Here is a 12,159-nt window from a genome sequence, read left to right as displayed (position 1 = left end):
CTTGACCATATTAACACCTAAACTGGTTTCTCCCATCTTTCTACAGGCCCCAGTTGCTCTGTGTCAGGCTTGTCCTTTCATTATTTGTTTTTTGCTGCGCCCAGTCTTGTATCTGACCATAATGACTTAACTTTAATCCAGGTCACTGATAAGGCTATTAAATAGTGAAGGGATGATCACCAGTAGGAACCAAATAGGAACCCATCTGTTTGCTAATAAATAGTTTCCCATTTACAGTTACGCTTTGGCTTCCTTCATTTATCAACTTTTTAATACATTTGACTGTGGACTCAGAAGTGTCTTCAGTATAAAATATGTTTGAGATTTTTGCCTGACCCCATACAGTGCTGTCCACCTATGGAGTCCTGCTCTCCATGTACAGATGGAGACACTCCATACAAGCTTCAAAGCATTGTTTCTTCTTAAAGATATTCTACAGAACAAGTCAAATAATTTAGACTTGTAATACTGTCAACAATGCTGACTTTGTCAAGTGAACTTGTAATTTTGCAAGAAATGATATCAGATTAGTTTGACAGGACCTGTTTCCCTTAAAGACAAGTTGATTGGCTTTAATTCTAGAGCTTTTTTTTTTAAGATTTTATTAATTGAGTCCTATGTTGGTTGTTCTATCCTGTGCAAAATAGTGGAAACTCAGCCAACTGGCCTGTAATCACTTTTTACCCTTCTTAAACAGTGGCCCAGCATGAGCCTTCCTCTTGCCCCTGGTCCTTTCCCAGGGGCCTAGAACTGCTTTAGATGCAGCAGGAGCAGCTCTAAGGCTAGGTCTCTGAAACCTTCTGAGACAAGTTTGTTTCTAGAAACTAATCTGAAACACCTATAATCGTGTATCTGCTGCTTAGTGTCCCCTCTCCAGGGGCTGCTGTGATGGGAAGTTATTTCATCATCATAAACAGATCGTCCAGCCTTTTACCTGTGTGCTAATCAGAAATACTTATTGAATAACTTCTGCTGCTGCTGTATTGTTATGAACAATTCTACCACTTTTATTGTTCAGGATTCATCTTTTATAATCTGCTTAGAAAAATAAGAAATTATGTATCTGATTCTATCTGCCTTAATTTTTCCCAGTATCTTCTTGCTTCCTCTGTATAATCTTTATTTTAGCTTTTTTACTCATTATTATCTTTTCCCCTTTCCCCCTTCATGTGTTGGTTTTGTATATAACATTTTATGTTTTTTCACTTCCCTGGTAAACCCAGCTGTTGGGTTTCTTCTTTGTGTGTTATTTTTATCTAGCTGTCTTCTTTTCATGGTTGTAACATTGTAGGCATTTAAGAAATGTCTTAAACCATTTACAGATGGCAGCAACTTTCTGTACGTTCTGTCTTCAGCCTGATTTGACTCCTGTTCACTATAGTTATGTGAAATTGCCGCTCAGAAAGCATACACTATGATTTTAGCTTATGTATATATGAAGAGCGTATGTTCATATATTGCATATAATTTTACTAGTCTGGATTTGATCACAGACAGCATTAGTTATTTTCACAGAAAGTGTTGGTCCTTTTCAGTCTAAACAACCAGTAACCTTCTTTCTGGTTTGTGATCATTTCCTCCTTACTGAGACAAAATCTAGAGCAGGGATTGTCTGGCTCCTCTGCTAAACCTCATATGACTCACAAGCAGCTCAGGTGTAGCTACATCATATGACCAGCGGTAAGTTGTGCTTGTGCCGGCACCGCAGCTCCTGCCTGTTGCTGTCCCTGGCTGGGGCAGGGAGCAAGTCAGCTGGTCCTGCTGCATGTGGCGTGGTGGGGTGACCACTGTGGGGTTTACCTGTGTGCAGTGAAGTTTAGCAACACCCCACAAGCTCTTCACATTGTGGTCCTGAATTCTCCATTCCCTTTGATGCTGCAAGGCCTATATTGTGTATGACTCATTTAGCTAATTGGCAAGAGCTTTAGTTCACGGGGTTAGGAAGAGTGATCTTTCCTTTAAATTAAGAGTTAGTAACTTGTCATTTGTAGCCTTTTGGAAAGTACAGGCATGTTTTAGTGCGAATGACATAAGGTCTCCAGCATAAACAACACAGGGGTTTTTTTATTCTTGTTGTATATAGGTGTTGAAGAAGCTCGTCATCCTGTGCTCTGTAGTGATTTCAATGATCTGTAACAGATACCAACTAATATCCCACCTTGGGTCTATCTTAATTCATAAATATCCAAGATTACTTACTTACTTCCATGTTGTCAGTCATTCGGACAGACATCATTTGTGACATATAGGGCCTGTGAGCTCCCCTCTTCCATTTGGACTTCTTAAATTGGCTATAATATAGGGCCTGTGAACTCCCCTCTTCCATTTGGACTTCTTAAATTGGCTACAACTGTTTATTTTAATATTCTAATGATATAAATGTAGCTATTATTTTTTAAGGAGTGTTACTTTGCATTGCTACTCTGCAGGCAGAGGATTTATCCATTTTTTCAGACACTTGTAATTAGCATATAGGCGACTGAAAAAGGTCGTCTTCTTACAGCCATTGCTTTGGTTAATGATATCATGGATATCATGATATATTGTTCTTGATATCATGGATTTGTGCAGAATGTGCTGTTGGTTTGTTGTTTAAGCTGACTCGCCCAGCCAGCCTGGCTTACAGAGTATGCATTCGTTTCCTGTCAAGATACACAAATCTGACGTCTGTCCTCTGTGCTGTTCACCTAGTTGTTAACTTCATCAGCCTTTGGTTTTGTGTCTTTGTGTGAGGAAACAGGAAGGAAGTCCAGACAGGGTGTCCAGATCTCCTGAATTGTCAACAGTTGTGTAGTCCACAAGGTGTATCACAAAATGGTCACCTCGGGTGAAACCCTGCCTGTCTGATCCTGATTACCATCCAGTCCTGCACTTCTCTTTTGTGTCTTAAATACGAAGAAACAGAGAAACTCTGTTGACTGCCTCTTCCTCACGCACTGCTCTTTTCATTCTGCTGATGAGGATGGTTGGAGCCATCCTCAGGGGCACTTTGGGTCAGTGCTTTTCAACTGCTCTTGCTCAGAGAGCTAAACTGGGGAGGGCGTGCAGGCAGTGTGAGGGAGAGCTCAAACACCACCAAAATGTTGCCACAGCATCCCGTGGATATGTATTTGCTTGGTCATGTGTGTGCTGTGGGCTTGTAGACCACCTGATGATATATGGCCCCCAGTGCTCTCTGGATTACCAATTAAGGAGCACCACTGCAGATAATCCTGCGTGCTAGGTTAAGAAAATGTCCAACTGGGCAAACTTCCACACTCTGTTCTGTGTGATTAACAGGATCTTCGGGTAGGTTTTTAGAGCTTTGCAAATGTACATTCATTCACAGGCCAGTTTTAAAGTACAGTTTCTTCTCCTAAGTGTATGAACCTTGAGAAAGAATGAAAGAGGGAGCAAGAGAAATAAAGAAATCACAGTTCCTCTGGCTTGAGGGGAGGGGCTATTAAAAAGTGTTTGCATCCACTGTTTTGGTCACTCATTGAGTAATAGAAAACGACTGAAAGAGACTCATCCATCCTTCTAACCAGAGGCAGTGCTGTCCCTGGCACATACTTGTTTAGCTTTCACACTGCCTTAGTCAATCTATTCCAGGTTGTTTTGCTGTCCTTGCCAATAGAAAGGACTTTCTTCCCTGACACCTAGCCTAAATATCCACAGCTTCCATTCAGTCCATTATTTCAACATGATTTCCTGCTTAGGCCATGAAGGATTAAAGTAGAACCTCCTATAGCTGTGCTAAGGAGATTGAAGTAGCTTTAAGCTAAAGGACCAGGTTATGGACCTGTATCTTAGAGTCACTACACATGACCATCCCTTGCAAATCATTCACTGAGCAGTATGTGTAATGACCTCAGGTTCATGATGAAATCAAATTATCTCTTCTACTTGCCCTCAGATGTAGACATAAAGCTTAAAAATAGATCTACCATATGCTTAGTGATACTTAGGTATTTTCACAGAATCACAGAATCACAGAATCATCTAGGTTGGAAAGGACCTTGAAGATCATCTAGTCCAACCATTAACCTAGCACTGACAGTTCCCAACTACACCATATCCCTAAGCGCTATGTCAACCCGACTCTTAAACACCTCCAGGGATGGGGACTCCACCACTGCCCTAGGGAGCCCATTCCAACGCCTAACTACCCATTCTGCATTTTGATCAATGTAGAAGGACCCTCTAGCTGTTTGCTGGCTTCCTTTGGAAAATGCTCGCTAACCCAGCAGAATCTATTTTTCATGGCCCTTAGCTGGCATCTGATCGCTTTTTAAGCCCCATCTTCTTTGTGTAGCAGAAGGGTCCTTCCCTCATGGTTTTCCTCACCATCACCTTTTTTTTAAACTCCAAGTTCCAACTCTTGAAGCACCTGTGATGTTCTCCCATGTTTCTTGTTGTCTCATTCTCCTCCAGACTGTGACGTTCCAATTCAAGTAGTGCAGCCATCTAAGAGTCAGGGCAGGCTGTGGGATTAATCACCAAAAAGGAAAACTTATCAGTCCTACAACCATATACACTAATGCAAAGACAAAGAGGACAATACATTGAGGAGAGAAAGCATCTGTCCAGCATTGTTGTTCTGTGTTCCTCTGTTACTGCTGCTGGTATCTTGAATGCTGGTATCTTTTAAAGAGACAGAGTGAGAAGGAGACAGAAAGAAAGACAGAGACAGAGAGAAACAGGCCTTTGGGGGCATAGGTCCACATGTATCAGTTTTGGTACTACCTCCTAGAGTTCCCTGACATAGCAGTGGGATGTAGGCAACCTTGTTGGGCATTGGGCGTTGCAGGGTCCACTCTGAGCTGAGTAGTATTAATCCACCTTTGGAGGAGGCAGAGGGGCTTTGCTGTGGGTCACTGGTCCTCAGCAGAAGCCAAGGAAGGGGACAGTAGCTTCTCTTTTTCCTCCCATTCTTGTGGATTCTGCCTTGATTCCCCTCCTGTTACTCACCTCTTTGCTTTGCTCTGCCAATTGCCCCATTCAGCTTTGGGTAGGTTATCTCTGTTTCTAGGGGCATTTCCGAGCTTTTTGGCGATAGGCACTGTGTGTGGTTTAAAGGAAGGAGAGACTGACCATAGACTTCCTAGAAAACATCCCTGGTGGCACAGAGGAAGCCACAGGATTGTAGAATATGGGGAGCTTCAGTTTGTAGGTTAGTTGGCAAAACAGAGTTGAGAATCGCTGGTCTTAGTGGCCTCGTGATTGGACTGTATTCATCAACGCTGTCACTCTTCTGTAAGAGAGAATGCAAGTTAGGACCTGTCTCCTTCCACATCCCATTGTCCAGGGTGTTTTTCACTACCATCTCAGCCTCCCACTCTCTTGTTTTCCAGATTTCAAAATCTCTGCTAAAAATGGACTAGATGGTAATGTGTCATCTTTGTAATCACAACAAATTCATCTCCAGGCAGTACCTCAATTCTTGCCTGTCTGGTTAACACGGCTTAACTTGTGTACCTCTGAAGTTATTTTTCAGACCAAGAACATCACTTACATATTACTCACTGTGGTGGGTTGACCCCAGCCAGCAGCTAAGCCCCCACCCAGTCACTCACTCACTGCTCCCCAGCAGAATGGGGTAGAGAATCGGAAGGGCAAAAGCAAGAGAGGTTGAGATAAAAATCAGTTTAATAAACAAAGGAAGTAAAAAGAAAACAAGTGATGCAAAGGCACTCACCACCTTCCACCAGCAAACTGATGCTCAGCCAGTCTCCAAGCAATGGCTACTTTCAAAACACTCAGCTTTTATTGCTGAGCACGACATCATATACTGTGGAATATCCCTTTGGTCAATTAGGGTCATCTGTCCCAGCTGTGTCCTCTCCCAATCTCTTGCCCAACCCCAGCCTACTCACTGTGGGGGCAGAGTGAGAAACAAAGAAGGTCTTGACTCTGTGCAAGCACTGCTCAGCAATAGCTAAAACATGGGTGTGTTATCAACACTGCTTTGGTCACAGATCTGAAGCACAGCAGGGTTCGGACTGCTATGAAGAAACTTAACCCCATCCAGACCCAGTACACATATCTAAGCTCTCATACAGAAGTAAGCTGTTATACACTGAAACCACAGTGGCAACAGCTAGGGTTGAGAAAACAGGTCTCACTAGTAGCACTTTTTGTGTGTGTGTAAGCGTACGCAGAGTTTTTGTGTCTTCCCATTACTGATGTAGTCAGTACCTTCAGGACTCTGGTTGCTCACTGGCCTTTGTCACCATGTGGTTGCCACCTTGTCTGGGGTCTCTACCTGTAAGCATCTTTGCTGTTGTAGCTGAAGCCAGCTGCAGTAATGGTGAGAAGACTGGGGATTTCTTTGTGAGCTGGCCACAGGCAAATTTTTGCTCCTATTTAGGAAGGAGAGTACTTTTTTCCCCAGTATAACTGGACAAATAAGGAATTCAAATAACACTTCTGAAATATTAGCAGTAGCAACCTAGGTGAAACGAGAGCCCCTTCAGGAGGGAACAGTGCCAGGAATGGTCTCAAAGTAAATCATCTCCTGATTTGAGACTCAGCTTGCTCCCATTTCCTTTCTGTCACATCCTCCAAATTCTTCTGTCACCAGAAATCAGACAAGGCAGAGAAGAGGTTAGTTTCATTTGTGCATAGACAAAGGAGGGTGGGGAGGGAGCAATGGGGTTTCTTGAGAGAAAATCTTTCTCTATGCCTCTTACATACTCCAAAGAAACAAGCAGGTAGGACTTCTATGCCTCTCCCCTCCCCTTTCCCCCCCTTCCTTCCCTGCCCATCCTGATTCACATTTTGCATTCTGCTCCATGCCGCTCCCATAGTGTGGTTCAGATGAACACCCATTAATCCTGGGTAGATTCTAAAAATAAGAATTGAAAGAAAAAAATCAGAACAGTGTGAATCAACCTGCAATCATCTTTCTGTTCTCTTAACGGAGGAAAAGAAAGAGGAAATCAGTGGAGACACTGTTTCACTTCTTTTTACAAGATAAAATGATTCTAGCATTTGCAGCAGTTGTTCTCTTGATACAGGTTTTCTAATTTATATATTTAAAAGACACTTTAAAATTTAGGTGCATTAGCTCAAAATGCTTATGCAGACCATCCACCCACTTCTCTCTGCTTGTGAATAGAGTTACCACAAGCAGCATGATGAAGGCGGAATGTAGCTTGAAATCATGCTATCGAATTTACGTGTGTTACTCAGAACCAAGGATAGACCCATCCTTTGGGGGGGTTTAACTGTAGAGCAAGCAGTGTGTTTACTGTGTGTAGCTGCTGCCTTTAGCTGTTAATTTCAAAGCTTCCTTTAACTCACTTTAAGCACACAAAAAAAAGAAAGAAATCCTAAGTGCAGTTTTGAGTCTGACTTGGTCTTCAGTTTATGAATGTAAAACCTGCAGGCCTTCCTTCTCACATTAGTTATATGTAAGCTTCTTCCTTTTAGATTACAAGTGAAGTCTGGATGTTGGTGGAAAAAGAAAAAAACACTGATCTTCCTGTGCTGCATTTTTCTAGGGCATCTTTTTTTTAAAGTAATAAAAGCCCTGAGACAGTACAAGGCATTAACTCAGTTACTGTTACTTTAAGAGATTGCAGGGTGAGACTCTGCTTTAATCATTTCTTATGTTTTGTTCTGGTTTGGTTTTGTTGAAAGGGATGTATCACAGAGAGTGAAAAAGAATTCACTGTTTTTTTAAAAAGATGAGGCCATAACTGTCACAGACTCGGCTGGCAAAGAAGCTGCAGAAAACCAAAAGGGTGGCAACGTGTCCTTTTGTGGGCAGTTTGGAGTGTTTGTCTCCTCTTCTTGCATCAGTTGCACTGGGGAGCTTTTGATTACAGCTGCTTGAACACCTGCATTTGCTAATGCATCTTCTTGTGGCCTTGTTAGGTGACCTCCCCACCAGCCAGCTCCCAGCCAGTCCCACCACAACTGTCCCTCAAACAAGCACCACACGTGGACATGGTTATTGTCCTTCCTGCCTGGGTGAAACACTGACTTCCTTCTTCCTCTCTAGCTTGTCATAAATAGATTGTACAAATATATAGATAATAAATATGTTTAGATTGTAATAAATCTCTTGCTGGAGAGGGACAATACCCCACCAGCAGGACAATGGATCTGTTTGTCAAGACATTCATCGCTCTTTCTTCCTGGCATTCAGTGGCCACCCGCCCTGCCCCATGGACAGATGTGCTCACAACCTCTGGCAGAAGCCAAGGGTCTGGTTGCAGTTCAATGAAATCCTTCAACACACACCTTCCCTTCACCAGTCCTGGCCTCTGAGGCTGGCTGAAATTAAATGGGTGGGAAGAAGCCCAAATCTTCATCTTTCATAACTGACTTTTAGTTCAGGTCCCAAAGGGGAAAAAGAGGGAAGGCAAGCACAGCGCTATACTTTGCAGACATGTGTTACAACTTAAACATCGTCTGTAGTGTCAGGAAGCTGTCATTTCCAGGGCTGCGTCCCCAGTCACTCCGTAAATGGGGAGGAACAGCAGGGCAAAATATGGCACTTCAAAGCTCCTTGCAGGGTCTGTTCTTCTCATGGCAGCACGAGCTGCTCCTTTTCCTGAATCCCTTCTGCCACCACTGTAGAAGACTTCTAAAGCAACTTTATGCTGGCAAGAAACAATAGTAAGAGCACTACAGCACTGTAAAAGGCATTTGCTTTGAGCCAGAGCAGTATGGCAGCAGGAGCTCATCTAAGACTGCTCTTCCTAATCCTCCAGCCATGGATGTCCACTGACACAGGGCAGTGGCCTGACTTTAGACTGCTGCAGACAAACAAGCAATTTAACTGCTGAGATTTTTCTTTTCAGCCACTAAAGCAGAATCTGGGAGTGAAGTATTAAAGGACTTTCTTCAAAAATCAAATGAATGCAGCCCAGGCATTTTTCAGTGCTGTTTTTCTCATGAAAATGCTGTTTCAATGCAGTCATTGATCCTGATGCATACTTGACTTGAAGTTTTGCCCTGGTGTTTCTGGCCTTTTGTCCAGGAATACCTCATTGTGTATGTGAGATTTTCTGCATATCTTTAACAGTCACAGGACATCCAGTGGTAGTACTGCATCTTCTCCAATTTACACTTTCTAATGCAGTATGACAGGTGTGGTGCACATGTAGATTTGCAGGCATTCTACCAAATCCCCAGTTTCCAGCCTCTTTCAAGGCTGAACCAGATCTATCACATTGCAGTAAAATTCTTTTCTTTCTAGATCGGGCCATTAGTATAAAAATTATATGTATATATATAGTAACCCACAACCCACAAGCCTGAGAAATAATGAATAACACCCAAGAGTTTGAATTATTTTAAAGTATTTGTTGTATCTTTCTGACCTGCTTTATGATCACTAAAAACTGTGGAATCACTGGTCAAGCTGAAGTGAAGACAGTCCTCTAAAAGGTCCTGGAGTTACTAGATAAAAACAAAAATAATGCAACAAGTGTTGCTATTTTATTCCATCTGTTTAATTTGAGTTGGCTTGAAGCTAACACAGAATTAATTCTGGAAATCCAAAATGCTCCCATCAGCATAAATGTAAGTGAAAGAGAGGTCGTCAAGCAGATAGCATGAGAATTACTGACCTACATAGGACTAGTTTTAAGTGCCTATTTGTTGCCCAATTTGGAATGCCTTCCGAACAACTTGTGGTAGTCAAAGTGGGTGAGCAAGACCTTTCTGAAAATTGGGGGGTTTTAATGTGTCTCAGGCTTGTGTTTCAAAATATGTGCTCCATCAGTTTCTCTCTAGGGAGCTACTAATGGTGGCATGGAAAGTAGGACATTTCAACTTCAGGGTATATTTCTGTGTTGATTATTCCTCCTATCTAGCCTGCAGGAGGCATTCCACAGCAAACTAAAGTGTCTTTTAAAAATTCTTGTAGTTCTTATTCTTGGAAAGCCTTTTCTGTCCTTCTTGCATCTTCACGGTATCTCAGAATGGCATTTTGAATATTAAATCCTAGTGTAGCTCATGAAATTTGGCTTATTTGATGTCACAGACTGATACTTCTGTGGTGCTTTCAGCAAAACATAAAACACCAAGAAGATATCCCATAGAGAATATACTTTTCACAGCCATGCTGCCTGCAACCCTTGGTCTGATTAACAAGCATGTTCACCACAGAGACTGAATAAAAGCCAAGGATTTTGTTCTTCTGATTCCCTTTTAACATAACTGGGTTTTAACTCAGCTTTCCTGCTGGTGCTTTCCAGACAAGATTTGTAAGATTTGGTCAGAAAAAGACAGTTGACAGTTACCAGTCATCCAGCCTTTCCCTTTCATGTCTTTCACTGAAAGAAGTTGTCCTAAAAATATACCATCAGATTTCATTCCAGAGAAATCCAAGAGGAAGGAGAATGTGCCCTGCTGGGTCTGAACCTGCTCCATGTCTCTTCAGTAGGTTGGAGCCCTCTGCCATGGTGGTCTCCTTTCCTACACAAGGGGTTGGAGAACAGAGGCCATGGAATGGATAGAAGGGTGCAGAATAGACAGGTGTTTCCCTGAATCTCCCTCTGCCCCTCTCTCAGACATTTTAAAGACCTCCTACAGCACTCAAAAAAGCAGGTTCTGAAGAGGTAACCATAATTCAGAGTTTCAGCTGCAAGTTGCCAAATCTTATGGAAAAACTTCTGATGCTCTGAAGGAGTGAATTTACACCATCTTCCTCCCATCCATCTTTTCCTGATGGCTTACAACAGCAGAAGCTAGACTAAGCAAAAGCTTCTCAAAACTTTTTGCTTTTCAGATATCACGTGTTGGAGCTTTTACTTTTAAAATAGGCTTTGATTAGCTGACAGAGTACTGCTTTTGTTTCTGTTAATAAAGTGGATGTGTGGCTTTGGTGGATGTTTCAGTCTTGGTTTCCGTTTTGTATCAAGAACCAACAGAAAAACTGAAGGAGGGTGATTTACGATGATAATAATAATAATAATAGTGTTAATAACATCTGCTTAGCTTTAGTTTCCTAACTGAAAGTAATTAAGGTGCTATGGCTATATAAATAATTAATAATTATATAATTAATTTTATATCTTTGTCAAATAATGTTTTCACCATGTTGGAGGAAACTACTATTCTGGTTAGGCTGATGGTGGATTGCTTGCAGTATAAATGTTGGAGTCCAAGAAATATAACAAGGACAAGAAAGCAGACAAATAACATAATGGTTATTTTTATTTGTCTCTAAGGAAATCTCAAAAAATATGTAAATGTTTTATGTTTTCATGAAAACACATGTTTTATATTGCCCATAAAAACACAACTTTAAAATAAATTCAACTTGCTTGCATTAGAAAAGTTCATTTTAATTAGGCCAGTTACATACCTTTTAACAATACCAGTGTCAAATTATGATAGTGCTGCATGACCCGTAACTCACACATCTGAGAAATGCTGCCTTTCCTAATGGAAATGAATAAAATCTTGTTCCTTTACTGTAAGTTGTGCAGCATGTTGGATGAACAACATTGTGTGCTCGTCTCTAGAGAGTTTAGTGTAAAACAGCTCCAGATTTTGTTTGGTGATCTCAGAGCTGGCTGAATAACTCCAGCCTTCCACGGCTCCAAATGCTGACATGCAGGGAGATGAGACTTTCGGATATTAAAAGCCTGCTCTGTGATACTGAAGGAGATTAGTTTTTGGAATCCATTCACTGACACAAAGGCCAATGCTGAATGGAGTTTATATTTATTGTCTATGAAACCCCTGAGTTAGCTGAAATCACTTTAAGCATGTACATGTGTACATGTATTCTCTCACATTTATCCAACTCCCTGTGATGCTGGTTTCTTTGAGCCAGGAACAGACAACTTTCGGGGACTTGGCTTGAAAAGATGCATGCATGTAACACCCTCTGTCACATTTTACAAGAGGCTACAATCAAGCAGTCTTTATACTCACATTGTCTAGACACTGTGACAAAGTGGGAGAGGGCAAGTGAAGAAAAAGCCCTTTTTGTCAGTCATTCGCTTTGCATCAAATTCTCCTTCCCTGTGTGCTGCTGTTGCCAGCAAAGATAAAGGGAGCAAAAATCAAACAAAAATCAAGAAACTGACAATTCGATAGTTTTCTATTCATATCATTCCTAATAAAAAGAAAACCCCAAACCATTATTTTTCTGAAACTACCAGTACATATGTATACCATCTCCTGGTTTATTCACTTTTTTCCAGAGTGAAT

The 12,159-nt window shown here is 41.6% G+C and overlaps 1 protein-coding gene across 6 annotated transcripts in view; it reads left to right on the top strand.

Moving 5' to 3' along the window:
* FYN (FYN proto-oncogene, Src family tyrosine kinase) overlaps positions 1 to 12,159 on the top strand; it is a 136,460-nt gene that overhangs the window by 81,798 nt on the left and 42,503 nt on the right. The window lies entirely within an intron of this gene.

The sequence above is a fragment of the Strix uralensis genome, chromosome 3, assembly GCF_047716275.1.
Source record: "Strix uralensis isolate ZFMK-TIS-50842 chromosome 3, bStrUra1, whole genome shotgun sequence".
Taxonomy (NCBI): Eukaryota; Metazoa; Chordata; class Aves; order Strigiformes; family Strigidae; genus Strix; species Strix uralensis.
The sequence above is the reverse complement of the archived record's forward strand: the minus strand, read 5'-3'. Positions and strand labels throughout refer to the sequence as shown.